The following is a 14166-nucleotide window of genomic DNA, read 5'->3' as shown; positions in this document are numbered from 1 at the left end:
CTGGCAAACCTTGGTGTCCAAATCTATTTGTCTCAAAAATTGTGAAAATAGATGTCATCCTATTTCTTTGAAAGGTCTTGAGACAATGTATCCATGAAGTACAATAAAATAATAACTATCCAGATCCATTCAGAATAAAAACATGGAAATATAACAGTTTACTTCTTATTGAGTTTATGGGTTTTTACATTATCACATTATTCTAAGTGATGATTTTGTAGATTTTTAAAATATACTCTTTTCTTACTATTACTATTATTTGTGTATCTTTGGTTGAAAATCATTATGGACAATTCACTAGTGGCAACTGAAATGACAAGAGACTTTGAAGTTGGCAGGTTTATAAAACAAAAGTAACATTACATATTGTATAATGCGATACCTAAAGAAGAGTAAAATAATCGTAATTATATTAAAATTCAGTTGTAATAGTGTTTTTAAAATGCAGAACATCATTGAAAAAATTGAATTGAAAAAAATTGAGTTTAATGTAATTTTCCTCACAACACTCTATGCTGTTTGTTTTGTGATGTATTTATTTATATGAATGTTAAATCACTTTTTTAAACATGATAGGTGATTATCAATTACATGTTTATAGTATTTATTTCAATAAGGCAAATTTAGTCCTGAGACTACACCCTCAACCAGGTGCGTTAACTACGGTAGAAATGCAGATCTCTGAAGGACTGAACTGGCAGATCATTCCCCATGCGGTGCTTTTACCTTTCAATTCAGTTATGTTTTTTGAGAGTTAGTGTGAGAGGTACTTCACACAATAACGGCCTGAAGTGAAAAAGTACTGATTAAGCCTTTTGTCATTGCAAAGTAAATCATCAGCCCGCTGTTTTTAGAATCCCACGGACATGGCTTTACAGTATGACTCTGAGAAATATTCTTTCTAATTTTTCAAGGGGATGAGCAAATCTGTGAGAAATGCTTGCTGAGAAATCAAGAACCCAAGTTGGGAAGGAGGGATAAGATATAGCTTTAACACATTTAATTCCTTTGACTATCCCTGCACTATAACACAATCTACTTCTGACAAGGGCACTAGCCTGTTATTTTTTAGTGCATTGACAGCCATATAAAGCTGCAAAGGTACCGAATCAAGTACATTATTTACTAGCAAAGATGACAGTAGGAAAAGCTTGAATGGCAGCTCTACGTGCTGTATTAACATCCAAAGACTAAGATCTGAGACCAAATCTATCACAAGGGCTTTGAATGATAAGGACCTCTCTTTCGGATTGTAGCCCAGAGGACTGTAGTCACATATCGATGAACCTGAGAAATACAGGTCTCTGCTGTGAGTAGGAGGAATAGTGCTGTACTGCTTCTTCTGATGGAGGTTACTAACACAAAACTCAATAAACTTGGCTTAAGTGCACTGTGTGTATACTGTACTAAAAGGCTTTTACACTGTCTTGCTTAAAAAGATCTCTGATCTGAGTATATAGGAAGATGATGACCAGCCTTAGCCACTCAGTCAAGTAATTTATTAAGATCATGGCTTTGTCCAGGTTCTGCTTGCTACAGTTTTGTGAGTTGCTGCCTTGGAGACCCTAAATCATGAGGAAACATAATTTAAATGAATTTTATCATCTATGTGCAGTTCTTCACCTCAATCAACAGAGACAAATATTGTCCCTACATGACTATAAAAGCATCTTTTTTTGTGCTTATATAAAAGTAAATCCATCTTGGCTCTAAACATCTTCCTGCCAAAGCTCTTTTTTCTTGGGCTGGTATGATATTTTCAGATAGCAAGAGAGACTGGTTTGGGCACTCTCCACAGGTGGTGTTACCTGACAGTGAAATTGGGAAAACTCTTCTCTGTCCTTGCATCTTAAAAGGCAGGGAACATGCTCAGGTGAAGTGTACAAATATCACTGTGGGTGAAGAGAGAAGGCCACAATGCACGGACTGGGACTTGAAGGGATTGCTGTGAGACTTGGTGATGAAACGTCCTTTGTATTAATCTTCCTCATCAAGGAAAGAAGACACTTCACACAACAGATGTCTTGACTCAATGTGTTTGGGAGACTCTGTTAATCCCTTGTCAGGACAAGTGTGAATCATTTTTGGGAGGAGAGAGAAAAAGCAGATTAATAAAAGAGACAGCTCAACAGCAGAGAGATGTTTGTTTAAGAGGTAGAGAGCCACATTCAACCTCCTCCATGTGATTCACAGCAGAAATTAAAACATTGGTCTCCTTCTGCTTTTAAGAGCAGAAATCTCATTTTGAGAAACTCCAATGAGGAGAAACTATTGTAATGTACAATTGTGTGAATAAGCCTTGTTATGCTGTAGCTGAATTTGTCCCAGAATTTTATTAGAATAACTGTTGTATTTCCAAGTAGCTGAGAATGAATATTGTACTGCAGAAATTTTCCTTGACGACATAAATGTCTCATGCCTTATTTGCCAATAGTTGTGGTAAACTTACTGGCATTTTTCCTGTTTATGTGGCTGTATACCCACAACATTCTTTTGCTAGCTAATAAATCAGCTGAAGAATCACACATTATGGGGGTTTTTTACATTATGGCCATACCTGAGGAAAGTATTCAGTGATGTCTCTCAGTAAACAAAGGAGTGGCCCTCTTGACTTCAGAAATGTAAAGTGAAGATTTTGTTTGCTTCCTGTGTAAGACAACTACATTCTACAAATAGTTTTGACCTTTCTTCTAATGGATAACAAATCTACCATTATTTTCTAGAACCTCCTTATTTTTTAGTTGGGATTTGAATTTCATCTTTAAGGGAAAAATACATAGGATCAATAACAGTTGAACCCACATTTATTTAATAAGCTGTGAAAACTACAGAAACAGTAATTAATACCCAAGAAAAGGCTGATTTTTCTGGTTAACAAGTTGACAATTCCTATTGCTAAGGATTGAATTTCTATCACTATAAGCTATATTAACACAATATTAGTATATTGTAAAAGCTGTGAATGCAAAGCTTCATATTAAACACCAGCATATTTTATGACACAGCTTTTTATCCGTAACTTTTCCAATTTGGTAATGGAGCCCGGTAATAATAAAAAATACCGTTATGCCAGATGGGTAATACAAGCAATAAAAAAACCAAGGGGTGGGTACTTGGATAGAAAAATCTATGAAATAATTGCTTACATAGCAATGAATTTGAACAAACAATTCCAGAACCATTTTTTCTTTCTGTTTGTGAATTATTTCCACACATCAAAAACTCAAAACATTGTATAAAGAAAAGGAGAGATAGATATGTGGATGCACTTATAAGCATTGCACCAAAATGTTTCTGAAGTTGATTCTGAGCAGCTGCAGAATGATCTAGGTAAGTGATTGTTAAAAACTGCAAATTAAATTTGTCACCGATGATAACTGCACAGAAATGCACATGGAAAGAATAACAAATCTTAGGTATAGATACAATGACATGCATCAGTGTAACTGCTCCCACTTGGAAAAAGATCTTTGAAGCTTTTTGGTTAGTTCTCTGAAAATCTGATGGTCAGTAATGGTTAGAAACCAACCACAGTGATACAAATTATTAGCAAAGGAATGTAGAGCAATGCCAGAAACATAATTATACCATTGTATAAAAGTGATATTTGCAAGTTGTAAATGCTTCATGAATTTCTGGAAATGCAAACACAGAATAACCTCCAAATGTGTAAAAGACATGTAGAAGGATGTGTGGCATGATAAGAGGTAAGAAATTGTTTAGAACAAGTAAAAAACGAAATAAAGACATTGGGGTTTTCAAATGTTGATTGCTTTGCCTTCAGATATATAATTTCCAGAGTACATGCTTGGCATGTTTATCAAAAGGACAAATAATTTAGTATATTCCATGAAGCCCTTTAGGATTGTATGTATTTGCTCTAAATTAAGTGTTTGAAAATGAGACACCTAAGTCTTAGCTATTCACCTTAGCTATGCTATCTAATCAATAGGAGAAAATAGACACTACAAAAGAGTTTCATCTCACCTAAACATAATAATCCAAAATTGCTCCAATTAATTGCCCTTGAGATGTCTGTTTCTGTTCATTAATTTTAAAGATGGCTTAGACTGACTACCTCAGCTACAGTAATGTACTACTGGTGTTTCTGCTCTATATGCGTGCCCCTGCTTATTTATTATATATACACCATACATACCCATATAACATACATATAACATCTATATAAAATATACACATAACAGCTCAAGGACTTTTTTGTTTTCAATGTATGCATAGAGATGACAGTAAAACAGCACAGACAGCAGCCTTGCAAGAGCTTTCTCACTTCGCTGGTTTCCAACATTGTCCAGAAGAAATTCTCTTAAAGATGGAAGGTTGATCGGTTTTCACTTAACTTCTGTGATGGCTAACTTTTCATCCACCTTATTTTATTACACAAACCTCTAGCCAAGGTGAAATAAACTAGGTAGCATTTTATGAAAGAAAAGCCTGAAAAAAACCAGTATCAGTTGGGGATACAAAATTATATTGCACTCATTTGCAATAGCAATGGAAAGGGGAGAGTCTGCGTGTTGTATCTACTGCTCAGCTCTTTACAATGCCTGTTTATTTCAAAGAAGCTTCTACTGTTTCAAGAGCTGTTAGTAATTACAGATGAAAACATGTCTTCAGTGGAATGTGGTGATTTAAATGGAGTGTGAAGACATGAAGTAATAATAATGGCTAAGAGGTCATGGGTTAATTAAATAGTTTTTCAGTTTCCTTGCAAACAGTGGTGTTTTTCTCCTACTTTTGAAAAAATCAGAGTGTTAAAATCTGAGTGTAAAAACTTAGTCACAAAGATTGTAATTAATATTCAAAGCCAGTTATAGTAAGAGCCAGTTGTAGCCAAAATATTGCATTGCATATGTGGGTAGGATTTTGCTGTATGGCTTTATCAGTTTAAGGTTGAAGTATTTCCATTTTTATTGTTACCTGAGAAATCCATTCCTACCACAGTTTGTTTATGATGCTACTAATCTGTTGTAAGTACATAAGATTTGTCCTTCAGACACTGCATATAGCCTTCCTGTCAGATTTTGAAATGATTTAATAGAATTATTGTTGAATTTAGCAAGCTTAATGGTCTGGAACCTTTTTGTATTAATCATTTGCATATTCCTAATGGAAAACCTGTGAGATATTTCTCTGTCAGCTGTTTGCCAGTCATAAATATCACCTTGTAACATTTGGACAGAAAGGCATTTTTTCCCCCATATTCCCTTATCACATGTTTTTGCTTCTTGCCTTTCTTAACTTAACATTACCATGTATCTTAAATTGAATTTGTAAAGCTGATGTGAAATGAAGTACATAAATACGTCTTTTATTGTGTATTTATGCACAACATGGTAAGGTTGCTAACTTGAACATTTTACGTTCAGGAAGAAAAGTCAAATTTAAAAATACAGGAGTTTGTTTGGGTCCAGTGAAAGCACAGTCTTATGTTAAAGGAGGAAAAGGAAAGTATCAGGAATGAGCACAGATTTAGGTAAGAAAGAATACTCAGTAGAATTGATGAACATTATCCTTTTAATTCCTGAGCAGTGAATATAAAAGTTATTTTATTCCAAGCCATTATCATTTGTTATATCCAGTAAGAACTGGGGAAAATGTACAGTGATTTGTAGTAGAAAGAAGAGAAGTTATGTTTATGTTAGAACCAGAAATATGAAATATGTGATGATTTCATTCCTGGAGTCTCCCTTTTGTTATGGCAACTATTACATTTGTTTTTTACTAAGTAAGAAAGATTATCTTTCATCGTAACAAAGCCTCGCTCTTTTACTTTTTAATGAGAAAAAAAATGCCTTCCATAGCAAATTTAGTTGTAAGCCTTTGTCAGTAGAAGTCTGCTCTATGTAACATAGTTCTTTTCTGGACTTCTCTATGTACAGGTTATTACAGAATGCTACTGGCATTTTTGTAATTTTTGGTGACATTATTAAGATAGTGCCAGTACATGCATGGGACGTCAACACTGGAGTTAGAGAAAGCAAAAAGAAAGGAACTCCATTAACTAATATGTTTTGACCCTCACTGCCTCTTCTCTCAAATTAATATCCATAACATGAGACAGCTGTGCAATCAGAAAAGGTCTGTCTCCATGTCTCCTGTTGCATTTCATTTTCCACATATATAAATATTAACTGAAGAAGAGATTTCAACCTTACTGTGGTCCTTCACAGGAATGAATTCTAGTTTCAGAATAGTTTCTGAGTTTCCCTCTCTCAACCAAGAATATGTAATCATTTACATATTACATGAAAAGAAGCAACTGCGTAGAGATATTAATGTTTAAGTCAATCACCTGGCATGTACAAAGGGCAAGTGATTTCAGGAAACTCTCCAAATTTGAAATAAATATCGGTCTCATTCTTAAATCTATCATCTGATCCCTTTCAGACTAATTATCTATGATCTCTCAAAGTTCAATACTTTGTCAAGAAGCTATAACATGGCTGGATATAGCCAAAGTCATGCTAAAACATGGAAAAGTAACCTATATAGCAATGAACAATATGTAATTAGATACTGAAAAGTGTGGGAAATGTTTGAGGAGGAGGTAGTAGTTTGGTGCTGTTTAGAAGTGCAAATTAACTGAGAGTTGGCACATAACTTATTAAGAAAGATTTATAAGATTTCATAAGATTGGGTCAACTGAGATCAAAAAAGAGACATTGTTGTACTGAATATAAAATGAAGGATGGAACACCTTAAGCTGTGTTTCCTTGTATTATATGTTCAGGGTGCTTAAACCTTATCTGGAATCTTTACAGTTTCATTTTCTAAATTTTTTTTTTTTTTTTTTTTTTTTTTTTTTAGTAAGAGGAGTTTTCTCTGAACACTTGACATTCCCAGTTATTTTTCAAGCATTTCCTTTCATACCAATGTGACCTATGCATGGTCTCTATTCTTCAACTTCCTATCATGTAAATTGGCCTAATATCACTGTTAAAAAAAAAAAAAAAACAACAAAAAAAACAAACAAACAAACCAAACCAAAACAAAACAAAACAAAACAAACAAACAAAAAACCCAAACAAACAAAAAACCCCCACCAAAACAACAAAAAACACCAAACCACAAAACCCAGGTTTCTCCTGAGTCCTATCTCAAATAGACAATTAGGCTTACAAATCCTAATAATCTCTTTCCCTCCTTGACAGATTGCTCCATCTCTACAACGTAATAAAACACATGTGCTTCACAACAATGGCTGTGAACAAAAGCTGGTTCATAGGTGTTCTCTTCCCCTTCCAAGTGAAAGGACAAGGGAGAAGGATAATTTGTAATGCCCCTCTTCAGTAGAGAGTTTATAGCTCTAGTCTCAAGGAAACCATTTTTTGCTGAGGCACATGCAGTCCAGAGCTCTGCCTGTCATATTTTTGTGAGTGTATGTGTCTGTCTATACCAAAAGAAAAGTGTCTGCTTCAAAAACCTTTGATTCTGTTTCATATTTCCTAAATTAGACACACAGGTAGTCTCAATAAGAAATAATAGCTGTTTTACAGACAGATATTCAGTTCCCTAGCTTTTGATAAGCTACAATATCAATTCAACAATTTTTCTTCTGTTTTTCTGAAAAACTATTATTAGCAAAATTGAAAATGAAAAATAAGGCTGTGACAAATAATGTCGGCCTTGCTCCTAAATATAATTTGCTCTTAGCATGCTGGTATTACTGTTATGGCTATTATGACATTTCTATGAATAAAGAGTTCATATTATAAAGAGATCTATTTCCATTCCAAGTAATGTTTTTTGGTTTTGTTTTTTTTTTTTTTTTCATTTTTCACTAGAAATATTCAACCAGAATGTGATTTACAAATATTACCTAGTTTTTATGTTACAATGTTTTTTTCTGTTAGATATTCACATACACATTCGTACATATTTAGGCATACATATATTCATATACATTTTTATACAGTTTTGAATCTGCCAATTTGAATTATGAAATCATATAACCACTGCAAACAGAGCAAGCAATTCTCGTTGCATCAAAAAAGACTCAATATACACACTATGATGATTATAATAAAATTTCATGACAGTGAAAACATTAACATTTCAAACATGATGTTAGAGTGACAAAAATCCCCTTTGCAGTGTGTCTTTATATATTTCTTCAATCTTTCAGAATCTCACTTTTCTGTGAAAATGCTGTCAAAGAAATGAATGCAGTATGTTTTTCAGAAACCCTGGAATCACTATGTTTAGAGCTCAGAAACAGATCAAAGGAGAGCTATAGAAGTTAAAGAGAAAGGAAATCCTTATGTTCTTTCCACGTATGAGACTTTGGGGAGCATATGTTTGAATGGATAAGAAAATAGAGCTGCAATGATTAAACAATTTACTGTTATTTTAGAACAGTTACTGCAGATGAACAGAATTACTGTGAAACAAGGAGACAGTCAACCACTTTAAGCTTGCAGGGATAATCTCAGAGCATAAACTGTGCCTCATAGAATATTTAGCCTTCTGCCATCGTGAAAGAACATTCTTCTGTTTTCCGGTTCTAGATGTTGAATGCCATACTCTCATAGAGATAATGTGTAATTGCAAAATTTCGGAGCAACTTTTTTTTGTGTCTATATGCTGTTACAGAAAAATATGTGCATTAGGTACCAAAGCTAAAAAGATTTGTGTGTGTGTCTTTTTTCCAGAGAAAAACATTGTATTTGACAGGATAAACATTGCATGTGTACACAGTTGAATAGATATTTTACAGGGAAAACATGGATTAGTTTTCCAATGAGACATTCTAGGATAGTTGCAAGACATATTCACTGAAATTATGTTTGTAGTTTTTTAGCTTGCTCTAATACATAAAATGAAATCAAGTTTTCATTTGAGAAAGCAATTAATGGCTGCCTACAACTATGCCTAAAATATATAATTGGGAAACACCTGATCTGGGTCTTTGACACAACTGCATGTTTGTGTCCAAAAAAAACCAGGAGCACGTTATCTCCTTGAATCTTTGTACAAAAAGATGCTCCTAGTAAGAGATTTAAAATAAATTTGGGGCCATTGCTTCTGTGGGAGATGTCTGTGTGACTACTAGAATGCATACAAGAGTAACATGTGGAGTAGTTATTACTACTGTTCATCTGGTGAAACTGGAACTTCAAAGAGAAACAGTTGCAGCAAATAATGTGTGAGGAACATCATTCCATATTTTGTCATTATTCAGTGGACTTTTAGAATGGAATACACAATTGTACTATCTTGTTTCAAGTTCCTCTACCTAGTTTTAAATTCATCTAACATAAATGTAGTAAGCACTGTAAACATGGAAGGGATGTGTCTGGTGAATGAACAGTAATTACAAACACGTTACGTAAAAATCTCAAAAACTCTGGACTTCCAGGATTTCTGGAGTTTATATGATTCAGTTAAAATTATTCCCAGCCTCCATTTCTGTAACTAGGTATGTAACAAAATACCTTTAACATAATGCAGTTATTCTACTTGTTGAACTATTTTATCATCTTGTCTTCCACCCTACCATTCTCCCTGCCTTTAAGGAATTGGTCCCTGCCAAAATGCTGCTGCCTATAAAAGGAACCTGCAAATCTACAGAGATCCAAACATTTGCCATCCTACTTCCCCATGAACTTCACCTTAACAAATATTTTGGACCAGATCTAGTTCTCAGCACCCATGTAACAATTTATCATGGTTAATTTCATGTGAGATAGCCAGTCCTCCAAATCAAATATATCCTGAAGATCCTGGACAAGAGGCATTCCAAAATGCATTTCTATAAAAAAAGGATAGAAATGTTTGTGTTACATAAGTGATGATGTTGTGCCTGACTGCAAATGGCCAAGGCTGTTGTGCTGTTCTTTTGGAACCACTAGTGATTTAGATTACTAGAGTGCACATGATGCAGAAAAAAACCTGTGAAGCTTAATATATGTTTTAGCTTTTCAACTGTCTTGAAAATCTTTACAACTGCATATTCTTTCTTATAGAGCAATTGCACTGTGACCATGTCACTGAAACTCCTCATTACCTCAGCACTAAAATCATGTGAGGGACAATAATCTCTCTTAAGAACATTTTCATGATAAAATAAAGTTTTTATTTCCTCTTCTAGTGAACATAACTACTAAGGTAACATGGACAAAAAGAGTTTTACTCATCATTAACTTCACTGTCACTAAGCATGGAAGATCTTTTAACTGGTTGCTTGGAATGTGGTTTTAGAACCTTCTTTGCACTGTTGGTATGTTGTGGAGAGCTGTTGTTTGGCAGTGAAGGTTGGGATGTTTATTCCTGGGTTGGAATTTGAATTTGAGTGAGTAAAGCTGAGAAGTTTTCTGAGGAGCAGAAGAAGATTCAAAGCAAGCTGATGAGTAACAGAATACTAAAGGGAAACAGGAGTCAGTGAGACTTTGCTTTGCTTTTTGGAGCCACAGGTAAGGACATGGTAGAACTATATTTTCGCCCTCTGGGTAATAATACTACAAGAATCCATTAATTTCAAACTCTTTATTGAAATGGAATGTCCTAACAAATTTGGGAACACAGCAGAGCATTGTCAGAGCTGGGAAGTTTTGAGAAATATAAATCCAAAGGCTGGATTTGCTCATAAATGTAGCATCTTCTTTCTCTGGTGAGTGGAAGGGGTTGCAATAGTGTCAGTTTATTGCTGATAAAGCTGTATTTTTTTGACAGAACTCCATATACTATACTAATAGTGTGCAGAGGAAAAAGTGGCTCGAGAGAGACATGTTTTACACTATGAAGTAAGAGACATTGTTTTGTGGTTTTGCTTTTTTTTTTTTTTCTTTTTTTTTTTTTTCCACAGAAATACCTTAACAATAGAAAGGGAAACTCTAATGCTAATGAGGATTTGTAAAAGGCAACAGATGATAAAGAGGTGTCAGAGTGGGTGTTTCCATCGTATGTTTCCTAAGGGACCAGTAGGTCCTAGACAGCAGGCTCCCTCAAATTTCTCTTTGCAATAAAAGCAGCCTCAGCTGTTGGGAATATCACTGGGCTGCTATGGAAGACAAACACACTGGGAATTTTGTTATTGAAATAATTTCTGGTTTTTTTTTTTAATTATTATTATTCTCTTTCGTAACTGAAGACTGGGGCATCTTTCAAGTAGAGAAGTATTCTATGTCATCTTGTATTCTATGCATTGTTTAATTATAATAACTTAAAATTAAGAATTAAATCAAGGGTTTGACATAGAATGAATCCTTTATTTATTTATTTATTTTTAATTTCTGTCCTCAGGCAAAAAGATATAATACAGTTCAACACTGACTTTCCCACTTGGATTATTGCAGTATCTTTTTAAAGTATAAGAAAGATCTTAGGGCTCAGAAAGGCTCCACAAAATACCATAGTGTAACATATTTTGATATATCATCTTATTTGAATTCCAGACTGGGTAACCAGATTCAGCCACACACTTCTCTGTGTTTCAGCTGAGAATTTCAAGGCTGTCTCTGAAGTGTGGTCTCCTGTTGACAGTACTGAAGACTACAGGGACTTCATTAGATACAGTATGTGTAGAAAAACAGGCATGTAAATAGATGGTATCTAGAGGTACGGCACATAGGGAAAGATCTGAGTTATGCAATGAACCTTTAGTAGGCCATCAGGATTATGAAGATAACAGGGTACACAAAGGAATGATTTTATGTAACATTTTCCCTAATTTTTTTATTTTTTTTCATTGGTGAATTCCCTCAAGAAACTCAAGGCATGGTGATAAGTCATTCATGAGCCAACTTTTACAATCAACAGCCTTACCCGAGGGAGCAAATCGGAAAACAAGAGTATAGGCCTAAAATTTGGGGAATTATAGGAGCTGTAGAAGGTGACCAACTATTTTGACCTTTTGAACGCAGTATTTCTACTTCCAACTGGAATAAGTGAACTACTTATGTTCCTTGATCTTGGGTGGTAGAACTTAGTTTAATAATGAAATTTTGATGGCATCTCTGCTGCATCATCCAGCATTATAAACTGAGAGGAAATTTTGTTAAAGTTTATGACTTAACAGTTTCTAATTCCAAGTTAATTACTTCATTTTTTTAAAAAAATCTAAGGGAAAAACATCTAAATTTGCAGGCTTTTGAAATGCATTTAAAAGGATTACATCATGTTACAGGATGCTTGGGACTACTCCTATATAGAGATATTTCTATGTTAAGAAGGGAAAAGTGTGATTAATTGTCCAGAGAGAGTGTGAAAGTTGCTGCAATGGTCAGGTTACATGAACACAGTTTGCAGCATTCTCTGACTATTGATTGGTCCAAGTTGAATTTTGGAATTATGAATTTGTGATTACTTTTGGCCCAAGGTTTTGGAAACTAAATCCTTGTTTATTTGATAATACAGTTGTAATTAGAAAGAATGAAAGCATCCCCGTGGAGTGATGAACCATTCAGGAATGTTATGCATCCCAGATGGAAAGGTGGGATTGACCAACAGGAGGCCTCCTCTCTACATCCTTCTCGAGGTATTTGTATCTAACTGAGATCATGTGGAATTTAGCTGTGCAAATACCAGATGATGAAGCTGGAGACATATAACGCAACTTCTATTTTATGCCAAGGCACAACCGTAAAAAGAAGGACTCTGAGTACATTAATCAGTCGTCAAGTCAACAAAATGATAGTATGAGGAAAAAACAAAAAACAAAAAACCAAAAAACAACAAACCAAAACAAAAAAACCTAATAGGAGAAATTTCTGTAGAGGTAGAAAATATTAAAGATAGTAGTGAAATGTTATCTTAAGCACTAAGTTGTTGCCTTTGATGATCAAGGCAGGTGAGCTGTATAACTGTGTTAACTACTAGAATGAGTGGAGAATAAGGGTCAGTATTACCAGCAGATATTGCAAGAGCAAAAGGATAGATGTGAAAGAATATTTTTGTTATTTATAAATATATCAAAAGAATAAAAGCTATAGAAAAAAAACCCCAACTATTAACCTTAAAGGATAATGTTGGCATATGAGCAAATTATTATAAGTTTATTATGAATCTATTTAGGCTGGAAATTTAGAAGCTGTCTTCACAAACAAAAAAGAAAGTTCCTTAGACTGATAAGTTGACTGTAATCAAAGGTTTCATGGATCTTTCATTAGTTTTCAGTGACACTTCCATCAAATGCCTTTTCTATAAGAAGACTTTTGATATTTATTGCAGAGATATGGTTTTGTAAAAGAGAAAAGGAAATGTAATGATATTGCCCCTTTGATAGGCAATGAAATGTAGCCTCCTAGAGCATGTACACATTGTAAAGTAGTAGAAATACTAGAATAATTTTTAAGTGTAGTCTGTAACCATTTACTTCAGTAGTGAAAATACTAGACCAATATAGGACTAGAGACTGGGCTGACAATATAGGAATAAAAGAGAGACTGGCCATGGATTGCATGTGAATTTGGGTGGCAAGGGTAATAGACGTTTGGGGGTTTTGTCAGGTCAGAACTTTTGACAGCATGAAACTTGCTTGTTGCTTCAGTCTTGCATTAACTGCAGTTTGTTAATCACTTGCAGTTCCTGTATACCAATGTTCTCCATATATCTTTAAAAAAAAGAAAAAGAAAAAACAAACAAACAAAACCCACCCAAAACAGATGGAGTATAAACAGGAGCATTATGAATTAAAAAAAAACCCAAAACATATTTACCAAGCCTATTGCTATGATTTTCCCTGGGTCCTTTGCCCTGAGCAATGTTCAGCATTGACAGTTTATGTTTTGAACAGGAAGATGAGAGAAAGTAAATAAATTTCACTGTTAGTATGCTTTTTGCTTAGAGGGAAAAATATATCAATACCAGTGGTCAATACAGAGGGTAAGGCATTTTAGATCTCTTAAAGAATTATTCAGCTTGAGCAGTGACTAACACGATAAGAATAGGTAGAAAATTTTAACTCACATTCTTATTCTGCTAGAGGATTTATAAATACGACAGTCCTGTGTGGTGAAAATAACGCTTCAGGGTTGGTCTTTCACAGTGGCTTTGTACTGAAGTTGAACTGAAAGTAGTGACTTATCTATCTCGTCTCAGGTGAGGGTGATAGTGTGGAAAACATGGACCATGACACATGCAGAAGAGAGATTTTAATTGAAACAATTTTTGCTGTAATTCTGTGTTTCTTTGGTATGTTTATACAGC

General features: G+C 34.4%; 1 long non-coding RNA gene across 1 annotated transcript in view; it reads left to right on the top strand.

The window, feature by feature from the left end:
* The window catches only part of LOC142600516 (uncharacterized), a 47408-nt gene that overhangs the window by 21296 nt on the left and 11946 nt on the right, over positions 1–14166 (top strand). Inside the window, exons 2-3 of the long non-coding RNA XR_012834047.1 lie at positions 5388–5494; positions 12376–12496. This is a non-coding gene — a long non-coding RNA (uncharacterized LOC142600516). The remainder of the gene's footprint in view (positions 1–5387; positions 5495–12375; positions 12497–14166) is intronic.

Source organism: Balearica regulorum, chromosome 1 (assembly GCF_011004875.1).
Source record: "Balearica regulorum gibbericeps isolate bBalReg1 chromosome 1, bBalReg1.pri, whole genome shotgun sequence".
Lineage (NCBI taxonomy): Eukaryota > Metazoa > Chordata > Aves > Gruiformes > Gruidae > Balearica > Balearica regulorum.
Note: the sequence above shows the minus strand (reverse complement) of the source record. Positions and strands in the feature narration are given on the sequence as shown.